General features: G+C 37.6%; 1 long non-coding RNA gene across 4 annotated transcripts in view; it reads left to right on the top strand.

Annotated features, from left to right (window-relative positions):
* Positions 1-24,170, top strand: part of LOC121906721 — a 143,233-nt gene that overhangs the window by 3,033 nt on the left and 116,030 nt on the right. For all 4 annotated transcript variants that reach the window (XR_006098724.1, XR_006098726.1, XR_006098727.1 and 1 more), the window contains exons 2-3: positions 4,095-4,248; positions 6,835-7,001. This is a non-coding gene — a long non-coding RNA (uncharacterized LOC121906721). The remainder of the gene's footprint in view (positions 1-4,094; positions 4,249-6,834; positions 7,002-24,170) is intronic.

Below are 24,170 nucleotides of genomic sequence, written 5' to 3' on the forward strand. Positions count from 1 at the left end.
ATTACTTCCTTATTAAATAACTAAGCCCTCTCTGTAACCTAAATAACCAGCTTGAACTGATTAGGCAAACATGACACACTTAAATTCCACTGCCTACAAAACTCTTGATGAAGCTGCATCGTATCCAAGACCTTCACCTGCTGCCTTGATACTGTGCCTGTTCGCTTTTAAAAAAATGTTTGTAATTGCTTGGCAGCAAAAAACTTGGCTCCTTTCTCTCAGGTTAATTTTTCAAAGGCTGTGAAATTTACATTTATTAAGCCTGTAACCTGGATGACTCAGTAATTAACAATTACTGGCTCATATGAAAGCTACTTCTACTTAACAAGTTCTTGGCCTCAAACAATTACTTTCAAAATTTCAAATTTTGGATTTGGCCCCACAACACTGAAGCTGTTTGTATATTGATTTAAATATTGATCCTGGCAGACTGTCAATCTTGGTGCTGCTGGACCTAGTGGAGTGTTGTATTAAACACTACTGACCATAGTATATTGCAGACAGATTGGAAAACAGATTTCTGGCACAGTCCAAAATTAGTTTATGTCTGCTAAGGAACGTGGACAGAATAAAAGCTACATCTGTACAGTATAAATATGAACCTATCAAGCACAGAAGCTCTGTAATAAATACTACCTTTGTGTCTGTGTATAGGGGCTGACTATCAGTCCTCAATACTTTAGTGATATTGACTGAAATGTGTACAGTTTGTTGCCCCAAGTACCGAAAGCTTGCATCAAATGTGTGGTCACATTCACACTCCTCATCTTTTATACTTTGATCGGAGTGTTATTGATTTAAATTGTGATTTTCCCATTCTTATACTGCTGATTACAACTGCTTTTATTTAGATAACATTTAACATTTAAGAAGCTTGCCGTCTTTTGTTAAACAAAAACAGGGTTTTGTAGAAAAATAAGTTTATATTCCTCAAAATAAGGTATCGAAAAAGTAAAATTTTTGTAGTGGTATGCCAAAACTCAGATATTACAACACTAAAACTGGAAACATTTCAAGCATTACTCAGCCCTGATAGAATCAAATGTTATTGTTGAGTTAGTCAGAGATGCTCATCTCTGGTGGTCTCTGTTTCTCTTATTTTGCCAACTGATATTAAAAATGTAAGTTCCATTTGTTTTCTCCCAATGGCTGGTTTTGAGCCAAGTTGTCCTATTAATATGTGTCAATTATTCCAGGTTTTCTCCGAATAATATAATGTAAATATATGACAATGTAATCTATGCTTAATCAGAGTGGCACACCTGGTTATACAGAAGATGGTACAGACCTACAGTATCTACAGCCATTGATAAATGTAAAGTCCTCCTCCACTCAGTGTGTGTACTTCTTGTTACTTTAGTTGGATGTCAGTTATGTAGGAGATATCTCGTGTCCAGCACTTAAACTTTTGAAATAAACAATATTTTGCATGTTTCTTCTATTTTCCAGTAAGAGAGAAGGAGCAGAAGTAATTTTAAGAAATTTTAATGAGGTAATCGGTAGTAAAGTTGTCTGTTTTTGAAGACTTCTGGTCTCGAACTAGATTCATAAATCCATATGCTGCTATTGGTAAATGACTATTAGCTTGTGAATGCTGTAGGATCACATTTAAAGGGTCTGTGCACCCAAATTATGCATAAAACATAGTTATTCAATCTTATAAAGAAATTTAATGGCCTCCTGTAGCAGTCTGGATTTTGTCCACTAGATGTCAGGGAGCTCCCAGACATGAGAGTGAACTTCCCAGCATCCTGCTCTCAGTGACATTATAGTTTAAAGTTTAGTTTGACCAAACATGATCCAAATAAAGACATTTATAACATCTTGTTGGATGTTAAATTAAAATGCCATCATGTTCCAGTGACTTCAAGTGACAATGAAATGTTTAAATTCAGTTTTTTTGACAGAAATCTGAAATATTACTGTACATGAAAATACTCATTTCAAACGCCAGATGAACAGTTTTGAACAGGTTTCAATCAAAATGAAATTCTGGTATAATGCAAAATCTTCATGTTTTGGACTTATCATCCATAGAGGATTGTTACTACTCATGATTATTGTTAAGTCTTGTGCTTTCATTCTACCGCATCCGCCAAAAGAGGGAGACATTACATTAGAAATAAAGAAAAATATCAGCTCCACATATGAAACCTCCACATACTGTGTCTCACACAACGTCTCAGTTCTCATCACTTCATTCTTTGTATACCATTAAGTTTAATGAACCAAATCTGTTTCCAGATTATTTGATATGTTCTTATTTTTATGTTTTTTTTTTCTTTTAATTTGCAGAGTACACTTGACTCTGGTGCTTGTAGAATTCTAAAAATTTTTCCCTTGTTTTGTCTTCTTTCTCTCACTAAATGCAAAGCTTCCTTAGTTAGAATGAGCCCAAGAAGCTGACACAAAGACTCGTGTGAATATAGTCAGAAGATGGCAATGGTGTCAGGTTCTTGCTTGGCTGTCAGTGTTGGTGGGCTGGACAGGCAGCGGCTCCGCGGTGAGCAGGGCTCCTTTCTGCCTGCTGGAGATCTTGTACTGGCTGCATGAGTTAGCCCTAAGCCGCTCTCCCCACGCAGGGCTCCCTTCACCAGCATTCACCTAAATCTGTCACACAGATTTGACACTGCGTCACTTGGAGTGCACTCTGAAATGACATGTATATAATGTGGAATATTGTGCACATTTACAGCCTGGACTTCCCTTAGAGCATTAACGGTTTTCTTGTTTTTTATGATTTTTTTTTTCTTGTAGGAAACATGCAACTCCAGTTTAACTAATATTTTAATAATAATACAATTTATACAAATATTTTTTTTATGTCCAGGCTGACAGTAATATGTTAAAATGCAGTTTACTGTTATGTTGTAAATGTTAAAACAAATCTGAATTATTTTGCATCAAGGATTGATTTTAACTGTTAAATGAAAACATTAAAATAATTTTAAAAAAACTCCTTTTATGATGGGAAGCGGGTAATAGTTTAATTATTTCTGTAGATTTTATCAGATTCAGTGACCAGTTTACAATGTTGCCAAATAGAGGGTTTTACTATATGTAATGATGTCTTAACATTTCTTTGGACAGTCAAGATTTAATTGTCAAACATTTGGCATGTTTAAGCTGTAAACCTAACAACCCAAATCAGCTCAAATTAGGCTCATAGCTATTTATGCATGAGAAATTACTCATAATGGTGTCTTGAATCTTTTTCCTCGTGAGAAAACTGTTTTCACTGATCCTGTTTTTAGAATAAATTAATTATAGCCTCCTATTTTAAATCGGTACTGTATTGAAATATAAAATATGACACTGAAATATTAAGAGAACAATATTTAAAATAAAAATGCATTAATGTTAAACATTTTTGCAAATGATGTTCACATGTTAAATCTTGCTAATGTTAAATGCACATGTACTGTACATTGTAGAGAACACTATTCAGTGTGTATTTTATCTGTTGCTGTTTTTGTTGAATCACATATTTTCACAGATGTAATATTAATTATATACTTGGTTTTACTATCAGTCTCCACTCAGCAACATGTATGTACACACTGTTCCCCATTGACAGCTAAGTGTTTTTAAGATATTTGCAGTAATGATTGTCTAATATATTTCCAATACATGAAAAGCTCTGTGCTTATTCAGGCTTATGTATCTAACCATCTGCCTGTCTGTCATTAGCGTGTTTCCTTTACGTATAAGAAGCTCTTCCCTGGAGAAAGTTCAGCATTAGGAACACAGACAAGGCAGTAAACTGAGTGCACCTCACCCTGGGTTCACTTCTTCTCCTCGTGCAGCTTTCGCTCTGTCGCTTTCTTCTGCAGTATTTACTGGATAAAGTGGTAGCAACTGGCCTTGGTGGCCAATAAGAAGGATTTTCTCTCCCCAGCTGGTGTGGCTTTGCCTGTTTGTACTGCACAAAGTGGCTAGAAACTGGGTTGTGGTTTAGGGGTTCTTGAGACATTAAGTCACATGTTTAAAAATAAGATATGCAATATTTAACTGAGGACTGTATGAAATAGTGATGTTTGTATAGATTAATAAAAGAGGTCGCTATTTAAAAACTGCAATGTTTGTGTCTCCAGCAGGCCTAAGAAGATCATTATGATTCATTTATCCAGTTGTAAATGAGGAGTCATGGACGTCTGCTCCTTTGGGAATCTCCAGCCCTTTGAAAAGAAAATAGAGATTAAAAATCTGCTAAACGAGTTAGCAGCAACCAGGATCCTTCTCTCACAGGTAATAAGTTTGATTAATTTTTGACCTTTGGAAACTTTTCACTCCTTTTTTAAGTCCCCTTTTTAGTTTTCCCACCCTGGGATAATAAGGAGCTATGTCCTACAGGGTTTTACATTGAGGTACATAGGTACATTGTTTGCACCTGAATTACATTGGTACATAGAGGCCATGGTCAAAATAGCAATTATTACTGTTTTTAATCAGCATTTTTCAAATTGAATGCATTCACCGAAATCCATACACTGGATAAAAATCTACATACAAATATATGTACAATATGTTAAATACTTTGTTTACTCAAAGGAAAACTAAAAAAACTTTTTGGCCTATAATGCAGGGGATGCTTATTTTCTCACACAGGTGTTTAGAGATTCTCTCTCTGATAAATCATGATTTGTAAACTTTCCCATAGACAGCAGTGACAGGTTTCCTCTGATAATGTAGAAAAATGGGGAAAGAGAGGGCTGGGCTTAAGTAGAGCTGTGATTTAGAGCAGAGAGATGCAGCATCTCTCCTTTCCAGTGGAGGCCCTCCTGGGTTTGATTTAATTCTCTCCTTGCACTATTAAAAAGGCCTTCCACTCTCTTCACTGCATGCACCTTGCTGTCATAACTGGCACAAAATCATTTATCAATGCCGCTTGTAGGCAGTGCGACTAAGGCCTTTCGCAGTGTATTTTTTTCCATTATTGATTGTGTGTGTAATGCATGAAGAAGTACAAAGATGGGTCTCCTCCTGTGCTGGAATGACCATATTAGGCCAGTAGATGAGGTAACTTTTTTTTCCCCCTTCATCTAGGAATCCATATAGCAATCATCATTCCTACTGGGAAAAAACTTTGTTCTCAAAATGCTTCTTCATTTCACTGTTGTCTTACTGGCCGCTGAACTCAACAATGGTCCTGTGCTGCACGGCCAGTTATTTGGTGCAGTAAACTGAAAGGCAGTGAATGTCAGTGTCTCCCTTTGTTGTTTAATTTATTTTCTTTTCAAAGTGAAGGGAGGTGTCCTTGCTGTGAGAGTTAGTCATTGATGTGGCTATAGTTAGTCCGTCCCCTGCTGCGTCTGTCTGTAGGAGATGCTACTTCCCCTCCATTGCTCGTTCATAGCTTCCTTTGCGCGGGATGATAATCTCATTTGGTCAGTTTGGCTGCATTCCGTATGGGAGTTGGCGCACTTGATCAAGAACAAAAGATGTAAGTGTGAAGTACAGCGGAGCCACAGTTCCAAGAGTCACACTGCTCTGGGGTCAGACAAAGTCCCGTAACCTTCTCAACAAAGCTGGCACTCTTGAGACTCGCATACTGTTGGGAGATTGCTGAGATCAGTATGTCTGCATCTTTGCGAGTGTTGAATTAATGTGTTGTCTACCATAGTATGTTGCATAACCTCCCTTTATCTCTCTATCTAGGCATTTAGTCATTTTTATAATACTTTCAAATGCTAAACAATATGATGAAGTTATCAGTGATATTCATAATTCTTGACAGGAGATTTCCAACTAGTTAAGAAAAGGTTAAATGCTCCTAGTCTGTTATGCAAATGGTCTTAGATAATTTGGTGTCTGAGGGCTAATTGTTTCTTGCATATTTAGCTTACAGACCCACTTACATTACATTACATACACTATATGTGTTTAAAGGATAGGTTTGCAATTTTTCTAAAGTCTGTTGTAAAACAGTAGTCAGGTGCCCATATGCACATTGAAACAGTTGTTGCTTGCTGGAATCATTCCTCCTGCTCATACTTTAAGTGCATCCAATGTAAGTGATGGGTGACAAAATCCACAGTCCTCCTACTGTGTAAAAATGTATTCTAAAGTTTATCTGAAGTTGATATGAGGCTTCAACAATCTGAGTCAGACAAATCAAGTGAATATCTTCCGATTAGTTTATTTAGTACAAAGTCTCCTCTTTGTGTTTCCCTGGACAGTGTTTCTGTGTTGACCAGCTATGGAGGAAATAGTAACATAATAAGGAATTTTGCACTAGAAACACTGTAACTTTGGAAGATACTCACTTGATTTGTCCAACTCATATTAACTTTAGATACAGTTTGAAATGTATTTTTGAACAGAAAGAGGATTGTGATTTTTTTCCCTATCACTTACATTGCAAGAACATTAGGAAAGGGATCTCTTAATGGCCAGTATGAACAGGAGGAATAATTACAACACAAGAAAAAAACTGTTTCAGTGTACATATGGGCACCCGACTATTGTCAGACTTGAAAAACTTTGAACCTATGCTTTAAAACTTTGTGATAGAGGGTTACAGAAGTTGAAAAGTGGGTGTCAAATGGGAGGGCCAAAATAAAATCATTCTGTAAAAAAAAAGCCACTGTAACTGGTGGATGTTGATCTTATTTGTTGAACAACCTCCATTTGTTATATTTAGAGTTATAATGATACCAAATTGCTTTATCAACAACTAACTAATGGTCTTATCAGCAATTGACAAACCCTCTGCTTGAGGGTTAATGGAAAGAATCTATTAAAGGCTGAGAGCCCTTTATTTCAGCTGTCTTAAATATTGGCACTTATAGTAATTTGTCCTCATTTTCTATTGATTTCTTGTTTGTCTTTCAGTTTACGCTGTTAAAGGGGTAAATAATGACAGATTTTAGCAGAGGCCCCATCAGAGATGATCCAGACCTCGCTGGCTGTGCTGACGCTGTTCACTCACCAGCTGTGTAACTAATGAAGGTTCCGTGGAGCGGCCGTCACCTTCATTTCGGCTTTCCAATGAAGGCTAGGTGAGTGGTGACATCTCTCAGAAACTGATCAGACATGTTGTCAATATAGAAAACTCTGTTTGAAACCTAAGGATGCTGATCACAGCTGGCAGGAGATGTGTGTTAATTATAATTCATAAGTCAAATGAGAGAAGTTATGGCTTCTGTAGCAGTTCGTTTGACTCAAGGAAACAAGCAATGGCAGAAACAAGAGATCATGAGTTGGAAGTGCAGAGAAATGTTTGCAGAATATCACAAAGAACAACACTTCCACAGGTATTATGTGCGGTTGGGAGAAAAGGCTTTCTACACTTACCACTTTTTTGTATCCTGTATCCTTTTATTATTACAAGACCATTGTTTGATTATGCATTTTACACCATAAAAGAATTATTCTTCTAGAGTAAAATTGGAAAGTTTTCAACTTCCCTATTTATTTTGAAGATCTTTGTCCAAAACTGTGATGTCTCTCCTGGGTTTTATCACTTCTATATCGCCGTTTGGAATGCATTGGTAAGCCTGGCCTCCAAGGGCTAGCATATAGCTCTCTCTGCAGGCTTTGTACAGGATGAAGAAGTCATAATCCTCAAACAGACTTAAATTCCTCCAGAAAGGCTCTTGATCCTGAATCCACTCATTTTCTTCAAACAACTCGGCCAAAAAGAGAAGGGATATTTGGGCATGGCTGAAATCCTTGATTGAAATCTGCTACAAGTGGGCACAGACACACACATGCACATTCACACTTGTGCATCAGTACACACGCGTGCATGCACACAAATAACCCACACACACACCTCCCCAGCCGTCGCCTGCTGTCGGCGAGCGCCTAGACTAGGTTGTTGAGAGGGCCTCTCTGAGCTCTTATTAAAAGGTAAACTTCTCTAAGGCCAGGGAATCATGTCAATCACAGGTTGTGTTTTCGCACCGAGCCCAAAGCCTGCTCTCTCCGCCCTGTCAGACGCTGTTATCACCCTCAAAGCCATATCAGAATGGTGTTTGTTCTGCGCTTTAGTTTCACCCACACAGCGGATTCAAAAAGGTACAGGTCTATTTGATAGTGTATATTTCATTGCCGGAGAGAGACTGTGTTTGTCTTGCCATGTTTGTCAGCTCATATTTGAGCTGAGGGTTCCTATTAAAACTAAACACCATATCAGAGGAATATTGCCACCGCCAGGCTCTTTTAAATCGCATATTGAGCCTATGGAGTGTGGAAGCAATTTAGTTGTAGTATAGTTTATAAGTGTGTCTGTGCTTGTGATGTTTCTATTTACTCTTGATTCTCATTTACTTACGCACTGTAGCCTCCTTGCACATATTTCATATATTGTAATACTTACTTTAGTTATATTGCCATTTCTAATTTCATAAAAATATTTCCTTGTTTGCAGTTCCACTTATTTAATAAATCCCTATGAGGATATGGTTATTTTCATTGAGCAGCCTTAATCAAGTCCTCAAGTTAAGTAAAAGTATGTTTGAGATAACTGTGGAGGGATGTGTTGCACCGGTCAGAGAGGATGCAGTGCCGCCAAAGGTGTCAGGAAATGTGTTGTTTCTTGTGTTGCTTGACTTTTGGATAAATCACACTTGTGTTTTGTTTTTTTTTTGTTTTGTTTTGTTTTGTTTTTTAGCTTAAGCATTCAGTCAGGACAATATTTTATTATTATTGTTTATCTTCTTTGCCTTTAATCCTGTTGTGATAAAATCCTGTCATATTACATTTTACGAATCCTGTTGTCCAAATCACTGATTCCTAGATTTTAATAAATAACAAAATGAGTTATTTATGTTTTTGTTTATCACATTTAAAGAGTTTTCACTCAACTTCAGTGTGATTATTTTACATGTTCTCATATTTCAAATGTTCTCTAATGAATATACTGTAAGGTGGAAAAACTCCAAAATAAATATATAGCTTTTTGAAACTTCAATTCATTCAAATTTCATGAAGAATACCAGTCTCTACCAGTAGAGAAGCATGACAGCATCACAGACTCTTTAAACCTAAATATTGATTTTGTTATCTCAAATCCCTTTTATCTAGCTAATAGGCTTTTGATCATGTATGTATTCTAATATAAGTGTCAGTTAATTACTGTAAATACCTGCTAGATCCTTCACCGACCTATGGATATCTAAAACATTATTGAAGCAGTCATTAGTAAGTTTGCAGGACAAACACAGTTTGCAGGATCTAACACTGTGAGTGGCTAGGGAAATAAAAAGGTACTTATGCTAGTATTGACCTTGCTGCTGGACCCACTGCTGTTTGCGCTGTGGTCAACCTTCCACAACAGACACACACACGCCCACACATGCACATTATATGGTTTTGCATGCATGTCGGGGAGAAATACAGTGAGTGATGAAGGATGAAAACAGTACTGGGTTTTCATATTGTTATGCAGTCTTTGCAACCTTACAGAGATTGTGTCACAACAACAACAAAAACAGGCAGACTGATTTAAATAAAGTAATTATAAATGCATGAACAAACTCTGTTAATGTTTCTTTGAAAACATTTTTTATTTTATAAATACATTTTTTTTGTTCTATGCTGCTGGAAGACAAACAACCAAAAAAAACCTTAAATCTGCAAATGGTAGTATACTCCTGTCTGTTCAAGAATCCGTATCTGTATATGAGAAAACAGTCCAAGAAGGTTTGTGATGGAACGCCGTGTAAACAACCCATTACTGCAACTCCGGCTGATTAACATATGATTGTAATTCATCATATCATGTGCAGCTGGTGACATCTTGCAGTAGCATTCATTCCATGTTGATACATGCCTTTGCTTCCTTTTTGACAACTCAAAACAAACAGATTGCAAGCTGTCGCTACATTTGCTCAAGATGAATGGAGAGAATAAATCGGGAAATCAGGTGTGTCAGGTGATTAGCACAATCATGCCTGAGATCCTTGTGGAATCATAGTAACTTAGTATATTTGGATAAACACTGACAGTGCAAACAGACTGTGGTGATAGCTGGAGCCATGTGAACAATCTACAGTATCTCTTTAATGCCACGTTCATGTCACGGGATTGATGGTAAAGATGAATAAGATTCCTATGTTTATGACTTGCAAGTTTTCATGTCATCAGACAACTCAAGACAGTTGTATGGTTGAGGGTTAAAAAAACTGTGTATTGACCACATAAAACTATATCCATTAAATTTGGGTTTAATCACCATGAGTGATGGGCTTTGGTTGATGTGAGGCGTTCCTATTTGCTATATTTTCAAGTATTTCCATATTATGAAGCACCCAGTCAGATACATCGGCACTTTCAGAAAAGTTTCCCAGTTTTCAGTTTCCCAGTTGAAATTGACTAATTACGCCCCACCACCAAAACTAAAAACACGGGACTGTCACCTGTTATCACTTTCAAATGGATTGACTGGTCCTTTTAATACACACAGATAAACAGTAGATAACATGTAAATCTAATCTATTTAATTCTAATTCTAATCTGTAATCTATGTTTTCTGTTGCTGTCAAAGGTCCATTTACATCAGTACTATTTGTAAGCACCGGATTTAAACTAAAGCCTGACTGCTGCTGATTTTTGTTTCTTTTTTCTTTTTTCTTTTTAAGAATTATGACCCAGATATGTTATGAACGGGATATTCTACAGTTGAAAAATAAATATGTGCTCTGTGGTGAACAAACTATATTAATATATTCCTAAATGACCTCAAACATATCCTCAGAATTTTTGTACTGCAATATTTTGTTACTTCTTGGCTAACATATAGGCTGTGCCCATACCAATATATCTGCGATAAGCTAATATTAGCCTAAAACAGGAGTATATTTTGAAGTATGATGAACTAAATGTGTTTTAGATCCACATAAGCCAAACTCTGTTAATTATATAACTGAAAATGATACCTAACCTATAATTTATGTTAAACAAAACTGACTTAGCATTTTTAGTTAACTTTGCTTTGCAAGAACATTGTGGAATTACTGCTGAACTGAAAGTTGACTGTCATGGTGACTTTTTTAATCAAAACTGTGGAGGTGTTTTGTACTCACTAATTTGCGTTGTTAAAGAACTGAATGTTTTTACATCAAATCAGTATCTTTATGTTGGATCTTAAATCAGAGTTAAATTGTTGAATCCAGCGCTATGCTGGGGCTTCAACAGCCAAATCTAGTTTTCACACTGCTTGACTTGGGAAAGTGGGGATCTGAGTGGTATCATTGGGACACTGGCGCTGCAGCTCTGTTGTGCACCAGTCTCAAGACAGTAATGGGACGCAGTCACCAGGGAACCCCTTGAGTGTGTGTGTACTGAGGGAAAACTGACAGGAGCAGAGGAGAGAGGAGAGAGATTCAAATGAGTGAGCAATAGTGAGGGAAATAGAGGAGCATTTGTATGGTCTTCTCTGCCACTGAAGTTGTAAAATGGAAACATATTTCTCCCCTGACAGCTACAGTAGATCTAACCCCCTGAGTTGAGCTGCTTATGATGTTGTGCAGCATAGAGGTGGACCGCAGGGGTGTCCCAAAGGCTTGTTGTTTCTTGTCAGAGATTAGATTGAACCAAGCGGCTCTGGTTCATACTCATGCCTGAAAGAAGCCAGGACTCCCTGCCACTGACCACAACCTCTGAGCTTTGCTCGGTAGCACTATATCCAGATTTATTTCCTATTGTAGAATAACGGATATGTTATTTTCAAATAGGCTCGACCTTCCTTCGGGGTTTCCATGCTGTTGAATATTTGTTAACTGTGGCACACTGGTGGAGGAAAGGGCTATATATACATGTATCAATTTTCTGATTTATATGTCAGTGTTGGTTTTCCTCTCAGCCCAATCCCTCATGTATAGCATGTATGTTTCATGCATTTCCAGTCTCGTTGGTGATCAGACTATGTTGTTGGCAAAGGACTAAACTGAAGTCCCACTGTATTTATTCACCAATAATTTAAAAAAAGTGATGACAATCTTAAGCCACAGTGCTTGTGAATTTGTTATGCTTCATTTATGTGTGAATGTGCCAGGATGTAAGTGTGGGTGTGAAAATCTTTGTTGAAATGTCTCTATATAAGTAGATTTTTCTTATGTGAACTTCTTGCAGTCTAGATAAATGAACGAAGCACGGAGGAAGCACTTGTTCGTTATGTCAGTTGCAGCCACAACAATGTGACTGGAACACAGTGATTTGACAAAGTAATTGATTTTCCTTCATCAGCTGGGGGAAGTGTTTTAACAACTATTAGGGGTGTGAGAAAAGGGCCCCAGACATAATGTTTGTTAACACCAAAGCTTCAGGAAAAAATAACTTTTTATTATGTTCATATACAATAGTATATGAACATTATTTTTTATTTTCATTATAAATTTAGAAGTTTTCAGAGTAGTTTCACTCTTAGAAAGTTAGAAATTTTCACAGTAGTATCACTCTTAAGGATTTGGAGGAACTGTATTTAATGATTGCCTTTAGACTGTTCTTAAGTAAATTGCACTGTAATTTTCCGGTAATAGAATTTTTTAGAAATCACCCCCCTTGCTGTGATAATCAATTTGATACATGCTTGTCTGCTCTGTGAGCAAAGAGGTTAGCTGTCCCCCTTAGTTTTAGACAGAAGGTTTAAGGAGTGATCCACTGAAAGCATCTGTCAGTGAGGTAAAGAGCACTGACAGCCATACGTCATCTCTGCCTGGTGCAGGCACCTGTATTTAAAAGAGTATGGCAGTCAAAACCCCATAAAAGTGAGTGACTCCTCAGGAGCATCTGCCACTGCATGCAGGGAGGAGATTCAATGTGAAAAAGGGGAGATAATGTGCTCACTCACTAATGGGCACCCGACTAGACAGGCTCATTTTTCACATCATGTCATCTGTAAGGTTTGAATAAAAGTAATGGCCACAATGAGCCTGGATCTCTCCCAGCCATTATGGCTTTTGCTTCCTCACTTTTATTTGTGTTGACTTGTACAGTCGGAGGAGATGACAGTCTCTGGGCCTGTGGATCAGTCAGAGTGATGATCTGCACTGCTCTCCTCTGCTGCTGACAGGTCCCTTCTATCTGGCAGGCATGTGAGGCCAGAATGCCGCACTACGTCATATTAAATGCTGTAATCTGACAGAATAAAGGAATTTGCACACTGGGTACATCACAAACTCTGTCTTTTGTAATTTTCTGACAAAGACAGAAGGGGGAAATGAAGGGGTTTCTACAGTTTCATGTAACAAGAATTAGTGTCAGTCAAAGTTAAGTGGCTATTTTAAGATAAATAGGAGAAGATTTCAGTGGCATGTTTTGGGGCATTGGGCTTTAAAAGACTATGCTAATGTGAGTAGATACTGATTGGTCATTGGATGTTTTCATTTCCTGAACATTCAGAGTTGTAGGACACAGCGTGTCTAAATATCCATTCTGAAAAGGTTAGTGCGTAATTAACGCTTAAATTCACTGCCACTGTCAGCCATGTTCAGTTCAGAATAACAATAGATGCTCAGATGTTAATCTTCTCATCTCTACAATACACTGTGCACAGAATGCATAGAACAGACAGGCAACTCTAACCAAAAAATAAATAATGATAACTATTATTATCATTATCATTCAATGTTTTTTTGTTAGTGCTTTAGGGCTCTGGCATAACATAATTGTTTAATGTACTGTAAGTAGGAAAAGTGAGGAAAAGCCTCAGTATTATATAACACATTTTATGCTTCATCAATTACCTTTCAAATAACGGACTGTTTTGTGTCAGCCTCTATAAGAATGGGAAGACGGATGAGAAAACAAGTGATTTCCTTATTAGGTTCAGGAGTCAAAGGCCTTCTTCCAGAGCTGTGGGCTTCAAGAGCCCAGAAGATTAAGACATATATTGGATTCATGATGGAGGCCACAAAGTTCATTTTCAAAATAAAACAGAATATTATTCACAGTCCTTTTAAAATTCAGATTGCCAGCTGACCTGTGACTTGGAAGTAGTGTATTACATTTTCAATGAGCTGCTGCTATGTCACTAGAAGGAAAAATCCCATTTCTCCTTGCTCCTTTGCGAGGGGAATTATGGGATTAGGCCAACCATAGTTTAAGGAACTATGAGAGAAACAAAGATATTGTAAAATAAAATTTTGACATCTTAAATTTTGCTTTGTTTTGTTTCTCACTTGTATCCATTTTACTGCAAGACGTTAATTCTTGAAAGCAGTAGAACTGAGACAGAGATAGAGATAGAGAGAGACAACACTGTAGTGAGGGGAAACAAAAACAGTCCTGCTTTGTAAGGCAGTGAAAATCTCCCACCGGTGATATTATAAGAGACACATGCACACAGCTCCGGCTGATTTTCATATATATTAAAATCACTACCTACTGTGGCATATGAAATTGTGCAAACCGCTAAGGCCTAAGCTTACCATTGGAACTTCTGCTTCTCTTTGATTCAGATTTTCCTCTCGATTCTCTGACCCTAAAAAAAGGTGGCCAATAATCTCATTCACACACTGTTTCGATCATAGACCTCTACGTAACCTACATAAGACCATAGAAATAATATTGACATTGTTCAGCTGCATGAAAACTTGCTTGTCATACACAAATATTATGAAAAGTTAACACTTTTCCTCTAAGCAATACGGGCACTCATAGCTGCTAGTATAATAGAAATCTCCATTTAAACCTCCAGGAGAATGGAAATCTGTGTACCTGCACAGAAATATCAATATAATATTAAGTCAAAATTCTAATTTTACCGTTACAATACTGAGAGCTTTGGGATATTGAGGAAACATGCTGAGCATAATCAGTCATAGACCTGGTGGAGGGCTGCACCACACATGGTAATAAAGCCACAACTTCAGCATGGTGAGCTCATTCCCATAGAACCCCCCCATCCAACCCCCATCTCCCTGCACCAATGCCTGCCTCATCACTCCACACAAAATATCCCACCCTTAATTGGTCTGTGCTCCTCCAACATGTTTGTAATGAAAAAAGCAGCACATAATTCTTAGTTTGTTGGCTGGCAGAGCCCAATTTACAAAAGTGGAGGTTGGTGATAAGCAGAGACAGTACGGCTGTGGAGTGCTCAGAACAATGAATCACCCCGCTGCCAGGGTTGAGCAGAATATAATTGAGTCCAACATCTCTGAGCACTTTCACCATAATTAATGATAATCTGTAACAGAGGAATCTGAGATTCCAGTTCACAGAACTGTTTAATTAGGCCCAGTAATGAAAGCACAGGCACTACAAGAATATGGCCGGCCTCATGATTAATGATTTGTGCTACTGAACACAAAAGTGCTGCACTGTTAACTCCAACGGATGCTGCTGTGTCTCTCTGGCATTTACAGAACACCAAAATACATATGGAGCTGTTTGCATCCCCTATATAAAACAGGATAAATACAATGCTATTTTTCTATACATGTGTGTTCTTTCTTTTATTATTTAATGCTCTGGATTAGCCTTTTTTTTAAATTTTTTGGGGAACTTCCTGCTTAATTTCATAATGAGCTGATGGAAATAACATTTTTTTACATTTTAATGACGGTATATTTTTCCAAGTGTTAATGCATTACATTGACCCATTTTCACAATTGGACTATCAGTAGTACAATGTGACTGGCCAACAGTGCCCCCTTTATTAAATTATAAATAGCACAATCATATGACAGGAAGTAGATTTGTTAATAAGCTACAGATTTGCCAATTTGTAGCTTATAAATGCTTAAGATTTGGTATATTTTTGAAGATATGGCAACTTAAAATGTTTACAATTTGGTAAAAGATTACATAAAATCAAACGTAATCCTTAAAATAAAAGAGTGGTGTACTTAATACAAAATAGTTTAAATGGTGGCAGTAACTGTGTAGTAGCCAACACTGTTTCAAATTGAACACAGACTTAGTTGCTCTATGCTTTTATTGTTTCCTTGGCTACACAGCCAGTAAAATTACCACTTTCTTATACAATTGCGATAAAACTGTGTGCAAAAAGATTGACATGTGACACAAAAATTATATGTGGCACCATTCACTCAAGTAATAAAAAGGGACATAAGAATTGAGATCTTTTACTTAAAAGTATGGATTACATTATTGAATGAAATGCTCCAGCTCCTGTTTGTGCCTCGCAGGCATCTTCGTGGTTATTTCCTGGTAGTATAACCAGAGTTCTGCGACTTCATAACAGCAGCAGGCCGGGCTGTGCAGTGGATGTGTGCTAGATTGGCTCCACCTTTAAATGGATCTCATGAAATGCACTGTAATACAGTCATACCATTACAGAAACAAAATAAGATTTTTGTTTGGCATGAATTGGATTTTTACCCTGAAAAAAGGCTATTAGTCACTCCCTGTCAGTTAGTTGACTGCTCTGAGGTTGATGTTTTTGTGTACTGGACCTCTGAAGTTAAATTTCCCACATCCATATTTTAAACTTACTGCTGTCTTTGATGAAAATATGGTTTGGTAAATCAATAGTCATGCTTAGAGACTTAATAGAAAGACCAGACTGTTATGAAATAATAGGAACAATATTCTGTGCAGGAACTTACTATTCATTTTATTCATCATACCTTTCAGTAAAATGTTGAAGTCTCCATCAAGCAGACACATGCCTTAGGAAACGTCAGTGTAAAAGGCAATAAGCGTAGAAAACCAGGCTCAGAAGCTCAACCCTCATAAATCTATGCCAAAACTTTCCAAAAAATGAGAAAGAGGACATAAAAAAAGAGAGAAAAATAGATGTATTCCTGAGAAAGAAATGACTGTAACCACCCACCCCCTTGCTCTCCCATTCCCCGTGTCTAAATCTTGTTTAGTTCTTTAATTCTACAGTTTCTGACCTGGATCTGGCCATCGCTGCACATGAAAGAAATTACAAAAGCCTCTCAGTCACAGCAGCCCAGCTTCCTCCTGCACCACAGCATTTGTCATTGCCAAAACAGCAGAGTTTAATTAAGTGTTGTGAGCAGCCTAGTGAGAAACACACTTTAAATTAAACCTCTGAACATGCTGCTATTGGTTCTTTACCTTCTCAACAATCAGCGGGGTATACGGCATAAATTTCTATCTCTCAAGGGGGAAGGCAGCTGCTGCACCTCTAGCGATTCATAAACGGCTTGCCTCCCCAAGAGCAATCTCTATTACAGCACATTTCATTATAGCCCAGTTTGGAAACAGCAAGCAGATGAATGTGATAATTAATGTCCCTTCCCAACTTAACATTTTATTTACTCTTGATGAATTAACAGTTGTTATCAGGGTTAGAAAAAAGCATGTGCTCTATGGCAGTGCATCTGTGTAGGTGAAAAGAATTACATGGCAAATTATCTTATGAGGCATCAAGCAGTTCTTGGTGCAAGAGAAGGAATTAATTCAATCCCCTCCATAGTAATGTATTGTTTCAAGTTGGTAAGCATTTTGATAATGCATTTGTAAGTGTGTCTTTTTGAGCATGATAAAATACATCAGTTGAGTCAATGGGAAGAGCTATTGAAGAAGATACCAGCAGCCACTGGCTGTTAGATGTATAGCAAAGACAGTTGTTTTGTTTGTAGCATTTGAATTGGCCCTGAAGATTATAAGTAGCTCATGATTAGTCCACTTTAACAAAAGAGTACAATAGTCTCAATACAATAGACTCAATAGCATCTAAAATTAAATGTAATCGGCACAAGGAACATATATTAGTAATATGCAAATAATAGGTTGTTGCATTATTGATCATATGTCATCATGGTAGGTCTCAATGTCAGATATAGGTGACAAGTACATGATATCATGTCACAAAAGACATATACTAATCACAGACTAACCATAAGGACATCTAAAGGATAAATCTTCTTACTGTCAATAAATCCCATTAAAAGATCAAAATAAGCAATGAATTTATCCCACTAACAAGTGTTGTCTGTGTAGCCTGATGTACAGTAAGTCCTCCAAATTCAGTGGTTGGTCAATGCCCTCCAGAACGACACATTAAAGTGTTTCCTGATCTATCCGCAGTATGACAAAGCCTTTATAAGGATTTTATGATCTGGAAACACTATGGTTAAGGTTTGTTTAGGTTTAGGCACAAGGTTTAGTGTTTTATGCTGGAGAAATATTGTGGTTTGAGTCGAAAATACTACTTCATTATGGGATATTTGCCAACTTGGTTACAGTTGGGGAACAGCCGCGGTCATGGTTAAAAGTAACCAATGTTGATTGTCGGTAAGAGACAGGAAACAAACTGCAGTCTCCTGTGTTAAGGGCCGATGTTCTGTTGACCCAACCATGTGCCCTGACCTCCTCCTTCTTTGAACTTTATTGCTCCAGAATAACGTCACACTGTTTCCTCTTTTGCCCCCAGTGGATAAGAGTCATAATTCCTATGGCTGCTAGATGGCTTTGTCACTTGAATGTAAACTTTTGTAGTTTTTGGCCTTGCTGAAACAGCTAATACTCTTGTTTTTCTTGGGAGGACAGCCTCACTATAGCGTATTCATTATAATAAACTTGGACACTGTAGTTTATTTTGCACTGTGTTGCTCTTGTAACTACTCTCTAGCGCCCCAAATCTATAGCTGATAACAGTCCCCGATATTTACTCCTGTCTAACGTTTTCAAAAACTACAGAGCCTAACTGTTTTAGGAAAATATATAGCTTTTTCAAAATGTGTGTATATATTTGTAACCCATTTTAAAGCTTCATGTCTTCAGTAGAAATGAATGGGTTTGGGGCTCAGAGCCACAGACAAGCTTTTTGTTTTGGTCATTTCATGGGATTTGATGATAAAAAAATTAAGATATTGCCAACCTTATCGCTTATTGATCCATTTATGTCTGTAGTTAAAACAATGGTCTGTAAATGTTCTTTCAGGCTTTTGCTTTCAAGTCATTATTTATGCAACTCAATGTACTGTCCCTTAGATCAGTTGCAGGCAGTGCAAGATATAGTATAGCTTCATTCATAAACTCAGTCTATATCAGAGAACCAGGTTCCTAAATAGGCCAAGTGGTTAAAAAAACACTCAAGCCCGTATAACATGTAAAAAGGCAAGCTCTGGCACAAACACAGAATCCAATCAAACTCAGCCCACATGAACCTTAAACAAAGGCGGAGGTACATTTTCTATCCATGTTGGATGACATTTCCTTGTCCTCTCGTTGCTACCGCTCGTACGTTTGAGTGATCAGACAGCCATTACAAGGTCCAGGTTTATTAGCGAGACCATATAGGCCCAAAGCTTGTGGTTGTGGAAGTGTAATTCTCCACAGAGTGTCACGTTAACTCTGTTGACTGATCCACACAACAGCTGGCTGAGAGGACCCCTCACACCTCTGTGCAGCAGCCCTGTAACGGAGCGGCAATGTCTGTGGCTGTCTGCGGTGCAACCAGAAAGAAGCCTTGACATGCTTTTCATACCTGGCTTGTTCATACTGGAGCAGGCAGTCACCTATACAAGGCAATTTCCTAGTACTAAATTGGATGAAGTGTCTTGAGTCTGAAGTGTCTCTGCTTCGACTACAGTGTGCTTAACATATATGCAAAAAAAATTTAAACTTGTACTGTAATGTATACAGGAAAACTGGCTGAATGTGAACATTTTCAATGAGATGCACTTGGATCTGTGTTTACAATTCAAGTACATTAATTATTTGAACTAAATGAACTCCCATACTTACAGTATTTGCATGTAACATAACTTATTCTCACATCACTTCCATGTTAAGTAGCTAATTGTATCTTATTTGATAGGAAGAGTGTAATCAGACCTATATAATAAATCTGAGATTAAAGGAAGCATGGTTTACATTGAATTCTGGTGGTAGATAACTTACCCTCATTTCACAGTAACAGCGTCATGCAAAATGTATTGGGACCTGTTAAGGTCAGAGTTGGATCTGTTTCATCGTTGATCATTTAAGGATGCTCCTCTGTTCTTCCTCTTTGGAATGCTAAATGATATATGATCACTTCTGCACCACTAGTTAATGTACACTATTAGCTCTGTATTTAAACATGATAATGTAATTGATTCACAAATTGATTTATTGATGTTAATTCAAGTGTTTCATGTATTAATCACAGTAAAGAAATTAATTTTCTATATTTTATGAGCTGTTGTGCGATTAACTAATGATATGAATTAATCAACTTTAATAAGAATTCAAACACTATTGTTCAGCTAATTTGTCACTTTGTTCGAGGCAGAATGAACAAGGGCCTCTTGATTTACAACACATAACTCTACTGGACTATTTTAGGGAATTACGCTGCTTATCCTAGCGCTCTACACTGAGTTATCAGCTTATTAGATAAACCTATACAATCTAATGCACTCCACCAAAGCAGCCCAGCGATCAGGCCTAACTTTTTTTGTCCTCTATCAGGATTTGAACAAAATCACTTTTAGGTCACCAGTCAGAAGTTTGGACACAGTTCCTCTGAAAGCGTGTCCAAACTTTTGACTGGCTCTGTATATCAAGATGTGGATTACTATCACATTTTATTACAACAATATTCATCATACTATTCTTGTATATAAAAAACAACTGAGGATCTGTCATATTTATTTATTTATTTATTATTTATTTAACCTTTATTTAGCCAGCAAAACCTCACTGAGATTAAAAATCTTTTTCAAGAGTGTCCTGGGTAGGATGGGCAGCGATGAGCACAGACAAACAACTTAAAATGTGTAACACAAAATATCTGTCTCTAGAATAACACTGCCTACAGTCGTACAAAATATTGCATCTGGATTACAGTTTCTACTTATGTGTTGAATTCAAAGGGAACTGACCCCAACTCTGGCCTGCACCTTTTTGTACAGAAAGTGTCTTTTTGTTTACAGTGTAGCCAATAAAGTATAATTTTACAATGCAGTGCAGTAAACTGTTTTCACTCTTTGCTTTGAGTAAACACCACAATTGTTTTGCACTCCAGTGGAGCCATTTAAGGAGTTCATTAGTGGCTATGTCATGTCTTTAAAGTATTGATCTCTCTAGTCAATGGAAAAATAACAACCCGGTTATAAGCTACTTGTCCATAGCGATGGGCAACATAAATTATTTAAAAAGGGCAGATTCACTGCGGCCATGGAGCCATCAATCATAAGATATGGCAATGACAAAAAAGCTGTGCTTCACAGGCCCCTCCTATCTCCCCCCAGAACAATTCTATCAGCCAGGTGACTGTGAGGAGGCAGGATGACCTGATGTCACTCACATTGTTGCCTCTGCCTTTGAAGGGCCCAGCTCTCCTCTCAGCCCTGGAATGGGATGGCTAAATAGATTCTCTGTGTTTACCGCTGGCCTCCCTCCCAGTGCACACTTCAATTTGTCTAACAATAAAAGGTGGACAGAAGAGTTGGAGTTTCCCAAACAATGGATAAATTTTTTATCGAGTGGATGAATTGAGTTGCAAGTGGCACAATATTTATTCATAGCGGTTTATTCAGAGAAATTCCACTGAAAAGTGAACGATACAACAAGTGTAGAGGTTTATGTGAGTTAGATTGTACTTATCTTGTGATAGCTAAGGGTAAACATGATCAATGAATTGAGTTAAATGTCTGATTTTCCATCCTGGTTTTGTATGTTTGGGTCAGATGTTTAGTGTGGAGCTGAACACATAGAGGAGGTACACTTAAATTATTTCAAGATGTGATGATCCTGACACAATGACAAAAGATACAGTACACAACAAGGATCAGTGCACACTCAGAGTTGGCAGCGCTACATAAACATTATGTTATTGATGTAGCAGATATCTCTTTTCTATGCTCACAGCTATGATCACTGACATCTGTGTAATGTTTTGTTGCAACATAAAACTTGACATTTTAAGTTTAAGTTTTAAAGTAGTACTAGACTATTTTATTCTTTTTATTAATTAAAACATTGTATGGATGCTTCTATCCTGTACCTGTCATGCATTTCTCTAAAACCAGACATTATATATCTTACTGCATTTCAGCTGTTGTAAAGAGGAGCTAAATTGTTGTGAAACAACTTCTCACATGCTAAAAGAAACAATACAATGACAGTAAAATAGAAAAATGTTATATTACCACAAATAATGCTTATGCACTTAAGTTAAAACATTATCTGTTTGTCTCCTAATATTCTTATTTAGGTGTTTTTACTGCAGATATGGCTTTATAAATAAACAGAACAACATTTCATTCTAAGACCTATAATCTGATTGGATGTGCAGTAGTGATTCATTCAAACTGTAGTAACTCATGGTCATAATGTGTGCCCTTTGTCTAGTATAAATCACCCACCCAAAAACCACTACGTGAAGATGTACCTTAATAGCAACTCATCAGAAAAACATAAGAGCATCATAAATAAAGCCATGAAAAGGCAGCCAAGCAAATAAAAAACACAGGGAGATACTTAAGTGTGGCAGACGTGTCTTTGAGTTTGAGTTTCAAAACGCGACTTTGATTAATAATTGATTATATAAACCCATGCTACATGAAAGGCAGGAAGAGGTGCCATTCTTGTGAACGGGCAGCCAGTCAAACGGCACTTTGTTGTTTCAAATGCTCCCCTGCATATCAGTACCATGGTCAGTCTTCTAACCAACCAAGAGCTGTGCTACAAAGACAGCCTGACAAAGTGCCGGCACTGCCCTGATGAAACGAGACATGTGGGGATATGAATGACTACATCTAAGGGGTAATTGCTGCAGAGCAGGAGCCTCCTACCTCGTTTCATTTAGTCTATTAGCAATTTATGGCTGGTCTCACTCAGCTCTACGCAGGAGGGGTTTGATCTAAATTCTCATGAGCTTTTAGGTGAGGCTGGGACCCAGTAGAGAGCCTTGGGGGGAAGAAAAGGGTTTCACTTACCACTGTTTTAATTCTCTTTGGCTTATCATTAATTTGTTGTCACATAAGAAAGGTGAGCATCACATTTCATCTAATTAAAGTTAATGGGATTATGATGTCGTTCTCTGAGTCTCTGATGTCCTGTTTTATAGTTGTTCAAGCAACTAAAGGATTGTTCTTCTTAGTCCCTCATCACTCTGCTTTTTCTCTTTGTGTGATTATTTATGTACATGACTAACTGAATGACAGTATTTGTACATATAATGGAATTAGATAATCCACTTGACTCTGAGACTGATATGGTAGAGAATAGGATAGATGTAACACCATTGATATTAGTGTCATGGAAAGTTATTGGATTTAAATATGTATGGAAAGGTAAAACATTCATGAAAGTAAAAAACAAAACAAAACAAACAAACACTGAAGTTGAAATAACACTGATATCAAGAAACGGTATTTAGTGGTCTGGGAAGATTTTGGCCACCCGAGTCACAATGCTGCTCTGCCTGGTGGTGGAGGTTCCTGTTAGCTGGGGGTTCAGGCCAAATATGAAGGTGTTGGTGCTATCAGAGGCCCCGCAGGCTAATGCCTGATGTCAGCCCCCCACTGGCAAGGATGCAGATCTGGAAGTATTGGGGAGGGGGTTCTGACTAGTCCAACAACAACAAGCAGACAGGGTAGGCAGGCTAACTCTGTGTGATGGCTTCATGTCGTTCTGGCCCGGTGGCCAGCACACCGAGACACTGTGCTCATGTTAGCTGAGACTGCGATATCTTTTTGATTCAGTGATGTCTGAAATTAGTGGTTGTTTTGGTCTAACAGCAGTGTAGATTAAGGGTATCACTACAGTTGTACAGCATAACAGTGACTGAAGACTCTCTGTGATATTTGCATTATTTTTAACAAGGGTGAGTGTTATGAAAAAAACATTTTAATAAACCTCTTATCTGCTTTTCACATAACTAAATAATATAAAAAATTTAACAGTAATTCTCTTCTTTGAGCTATTTAACTTTAATTATCTATCTACTATTTCATCCATGCACTGCATGAACAGATGAAGTGATTATTGTGGAAACTGTACTGAGAACAAACAATATTTGTTCAACATTTCTCGGGACTGTTAAACTTCCTAAAACACATAACAAGATCGAAAAAAGCAAAAAGTTACATGACATGAGAACATTGTTCCAGGTCTGTGCAACAACATGAAAACAGAGAGTGAAAAATAGCAGAGCCCTAGCTATATTTCCCCCACCCTTGCCACTCCCCTCCTACTGTGCAAGACCATGTGGCTCCAGTGAATGACAGGTCTGGTGTTCGCTGTGAAACTCTCTGTGGCACCTCCCTCCACAGGGGACTCTGAACCACCAA

Source organism: Thunnus maccoyii, chromosome 11 (genome assembly GCF_910596095.1).
Source record: "Thunnus maccoyii chromosome 11, fThuMac1.1, whole genome shotgun sequence".
In the NCBI taxonomy this organism is placed as follows: domain Eukaryota; kingdom Metazoa; phylum Chordata; class Actinopteri; order Scombriformes; family Scombridae; genus Thunnus; species Thunnus maccoyii.